This window comes from Octopus bimaculoides, chromosome 16 (genome assembly GCF_046866305.1).
Source record: "Octopus bimaculoides isolate indiv1 chromosome 16, ASM4686630v1, whole genome shotgun sequence".
In the NCBI taxonomy this organism is placed as follows: Eukaryota; Metazoa; Mollusca; class Cephalopoda; order Octopoda; family Octopodidae; genus Octopus; species Octopus bimaculoides.
The window spans coordinates 12,789,658-12,794,657 of record NC_142943.1 but is presented as its reverse complement, the minus strand read 5'-3'; the positions used below and the strand labels follow the sequence as shown (position 1 = coordinate 12,794,657).

At 37.1% G+C, this 5,000-nt stretch overlaps 1 protein-coding gene across 1 annotated transcript in view; it reads right to left on the bottom strand.

Annotated features, from left to right (window-relative positions):
• Window positions 1-136, bottom strand: part of LOC149132277 (uncharacterized) — a 34,866-nt gene extending 34,730 nt beyond the window's left edge. Inside the window, exon 1 of the transcript XR_016244701.1 lies at window positions 1-136. This exon is cut by the window's left edge and continues 125 nt beyond it. The gene's annotated coding sequence lies outside the window, so the exon portion shown is untranslated.
• Between the last annotated feature and the right edge of the window lie 4,864 nt (window positions 137-5,000).

Sequence of the window (5,000 nt, the reverse complement as noted above, 5' to 3'; positions counted from 1 at the left end):
GGTGCCAATGTCACATATCCTAGTCTGATGCCAGTATAACAATATTCCTGCTTTATATCATTGAAATGCATTCTAACAAGCTGCTAATTTTAAACCGTTTCCATCCTGGCACTAACGTAACCGTTTCTCACTGCGTGACGATGTAACAAATCAATACTTCTCGCGAAAAGATTATTTGCGCGTTGGAACGATAAAAAAAATGTCGAACTTGTAGTATTTTGTTACTTTTCGAAAAGTTCTGAGTTCAAATCCCGTTGGGGTTTGACTTCGCCTTATATAACCGTCTTTTTGGATAAACTAAAATAACAGTGATGTACAACATTTTTTTAGACGCAAGATAGATTGATGATTATTTCCTAGAAAGCTGTTTGTGATGGGATTTCGACCTTTGATTGATCTCTGGATACATTTTGATATATATTCGTTGGTTTTGACAATTGATATCTTTCACTTGATGTCTCTTTACAAGGGCGGGGTTGAAAAGTTCATAGGATGACTATGAGGTAGCGATGCTAGAGCTGCGAAATCTTGCATGCATTAATTTCAACACTTCTTTTTAGTAACTGCATCGTTTCTTCCCAGATAAACTGACATTTGACTGTTCAAAAAGACAGTTTCGAAAGAATATCAAGACAAAAAGCCCAGGAAAACTGATGAAGGGGGTCTTGTTTCATCAGGATAATGCTCTAGCACACAAAACCTTGGTTTCAATGACTGGTGTGCGTGACTGAAGCTTTGAAGGGATTGATCGCCCTCACTCTTCTCCTGACTTCGCTCCATCTGAATATCATCTGTTCCCCAACATGACAAAACACTTCGCTGGGTCCTAGTATCGCAGTGCGGATGACGTCAGATCTACGCTTGAAGACCTTTTCTTTGACCAACAAGATGAAACCTTCTCCGCCAATGGGATCCAAACACTGCAACAACGATGGAAGAAGTGTGTGGACCACATGAGGGCCCAAGATGAAAAAGAAAACCTCATTTGGTCATATTCTATGACAATATCTTTTCAGTCGACCCTCGTAGTATTTTGTTTTTATATTCATGGAAACGCGGAACAAGGTAACCTCCCCTCACCCCACTCATCCCCCCCCCCCCACAAAATCCAATTTTTAGTCCCATAAGTGTTTTGTTTTATTTCCTGACTATCAAAGAATCGATGAAGCCTACAACATGTTGTTTACTCCGGCCGCGGTTAAGAATTAAAGTTCTTATGCTTTCATATGACATCAATAACTCTGATAAGATTTCAAAGAACTGGTAAAACACAGAACTAAATACATTTACATGGTTAAGCTTCTTGTGCCCATCCAGATCGATTTTATTGATTAACTTCCTTCTCCAAATTTCAGTCATTGTGGCTTTCTTACAAATAATTTTTAAGCTTTTGCCCGAAATAGGGTCTGAGTAACTAATAATAATAATAGTAATAATAATAATAATAATAATAATAATGCCAGAAATCTGGTGGAGAGTGTTCGTCGATATCATTAACTCCAGTCTTTAGCTGGAAATTGTTTTTGACTTGGAAAGGATGTTGAACTTGGAGAGATTAGAACCCAGAACGTAAAGAGTAGGAAGCAAAACCGGCAAATAATTTCTTGCAATTCTCTAATAATAATAATAATTATTATCATTATTTCTACTCTAGGCACAAGGCCTTGAAAATTTTGAGGAAAGGGGGCTAGTCGATTACATCGATCCCAGTGCGTCACTAGCACTTATTTAATCGACTCCGAAAGGATGAACGGCAAAGTCGACCTCGGAACGAAGCGGCAGATGAAATACCGTCAAGCATTTCGCCCGGCGTGCTAACGATTCTGCCAGCTCACCGCCTTAATAATAATAATAATAATAATAATAATAATAATAATAATAATAATAATAATAATAATAATAATAATAATAATAATATTAATAATACCTAGCTCAGATACCAGGAAACCCCAAAATGGCTGAAGTTCAAAAGATAGTGCTCATGGGAACTGCCCATATCCTACGTAAAATACTGTCTATGTGATCTCAAATTTTAAAGCAAACACATAATTTTCTTATGGTTTCTTAAACATTCACTTGAACAAAACTGTACAAATCCAAATATATGGTACCCTAGGCATAACACCTACATGAACTTCTAACTTGTTGTCTCTTGAGGTGTCTGGGTGAGACTTGGATCCAACTTGTACAAATGCAAAACAAAAGTCAAATATTAATAATAATAATAATAATAATAATAATAATAATAATAATAATAATAATAATAATAATAATAATAATAATAACATACACCAAAACTATATCAAAGAAAAGGTAAAATTTATTCATCAAAGAAATATGATCTGACAATGAAATGGAAGAAAAGCGGAATACCAGAATATACAGAGAAATAGTAAAGCAACTTTTATCAAAATGATTTTTGCAGAAAGGAACAGAATTTTCAGTTGAATTTGTTAATTCATTGAATTAATTGGTTAATTTATTTAAATAATTATTGATGATAATCCTATTCTCGTGCCTTTGCCTTTGCATAAAAATACTTGATTCAGGTGAAATACTAACCAGAGAGATGTTTTGCCCGACGTAGAAACTGCAGGAGTTTTTCTTTCGGTGGTTGTGTTGCAACCTCTTCTCCTGGAAGTGACGAAAGTCATCGCAGCGAAAGAAAATCTTCGGTATCTTCAGCAGCTGCCTCAGGGTCACCAGCCTTTAGTCCTTTAACCTGTACGCTTCGAGTCAGAGGGAAAGCGAGGACTGAATTAAACTTCAACTATGTAAACAAACATACATATATACATACACATACACACACACATACACATACACACACACACACATATATATATATATATATATGTGTGTGTGTGTGTGTGTGTGTGTGTGTGTGTGTGTGTGTGTGTATTTAAAAGAAGGAAATGGAGATTGAGAAGTTAATAATTGTTTATCAATAACATAAAATTGGTCATCTTCACTTACAGCCGTTTCTATTAATACCCAATAAACATTGAATTTACATTTATGCGACATTAGCATAAATGTAAATTTAATGTTTATTGGGTATTAAAAAGAAACGGAATTATCAGAGTAGACTTTTACTCAAGGTGCTGCGCTGTGGGATTGAACCTGCAACCACATATTTACCTAGCTACGTAGTTAAACATCAAGCGTATTAATGACACACCATTGAATAAAAATTCAAATAGGATAGCCAGTACCCCTGATCACTACAAACTCCATGGAATTGGTTCGATCGATGATGTTTATTATCAACACCCCACTCTATTCTGACTGGAACTGGTAACTGGAATCTCTATGCAGCCATTTAAAGCAACAGAAATTAATTATTTTTCAATTAGTCCACTAGCTATTTTCGACACGAGTACCTAATTAAGCACAGTGACTCTGCGCATGTCGCTAGCGGAGGAGTGGCTGCTATGTCCAGTGTACGGGCGGCTACCACTGACAAGGCAAGGATGGTTGAAATCATGGGATCTGGTTGTCCCGGCAGTGGTAATTGCATTGAATTGTTTAATAACAAAATATGAAATCCAATCGGAATTTACATACCATGGACAAGAAACCTCTTTACCCTTTCTATACAACACATTCCTTTGACAATGTAACTGCAAATGTAACATCCAACATATATTTTCATTTTTATTCTCATATTTCCCCTTATACTTCCTATATCTCTCTCTTTCCAAACTAACTTCTTATATTGAACTCTACTATTCCCTCTTTAACTCACACATATCGTCTCTGATGGTGGGATATCCTTTATATCCCTGAAACAGCCAACATCACCAACATCGTTCCAATTATCACTACAAACACCACCATCGCCACGACCACAACCAATATTATTACAATCACCACCACATCACCACCATCACCACCGCTACCACCAGTAGCACTACCATAACCACCATCATCACCACCACCAATACCAACAACCACCAATCATCGCCACCGCTACCACCACTACCATCACCGGCCCCATCACCGTCACCACCACCAGTACCACCATTGCCATCACCACCACCATCATCATATTCACTACCGCCATCATATCCACCACCACCAAAACCACCAACCACCACCACCATGACCACCATCACCACCTCCACCGTCTATATCCACCACCACCAGAACCATCAACCACCACCACCATCATCACCGTCAAATTCACCACCGCCGTCATCATATCCACCACCACCACACTATACACCACCACCTATCCCCTCCACCAGCAATTCTGTTCCGACTTTCAATGTCCGGTATCGAATCCATTGGATCATCAACGACTCAGACACACACCCTTCATACCTTCATAACATCAAGGCTAAGAGTAGTAGTAGTAGTAGTAGTAGTAGTAGTAGTAGTAGTAGTAGTAGTAGTAGTAGTAGAAGTAGTCATGTTAGGATTTTACAGCTCTTTGTCTCTATCGACATCTTCCCCCCACCATCACCACCACCACCACCACCACCATACGCGGCATCATCTCCCTCGCCACGACCGCCACCACAACGTCATTTTTCTTCGTCGTCACTAACAACAACAACAACAGCAACAGCAACACCATCGTCGTCCTGGTCATCAACATCGTCCCCGCCACCGCCACACCGTCCACTTAGTACCGCTTCTGTTGTCCCCTCTCTGCACAACAATCCATAAGAGCCCCCGTGCAACTGTTTATGTGCTCGTATGTGTGTGTGTGTGTGTGTGTGTGAGTGTGTGTGAATGCGTGTGTATATATATATATTTATAATGTACATGTATATATATATATATATATATATATATATATATATATATATATATATATATATATATATATATATATACATATTTATATATATGTATATATATATATATACATATTTATATATACATATGTATATATATATATATATACACACACACACATATATATATACATATATATATATATATATATATATATATATATATATATATATATATATATATATATATATATA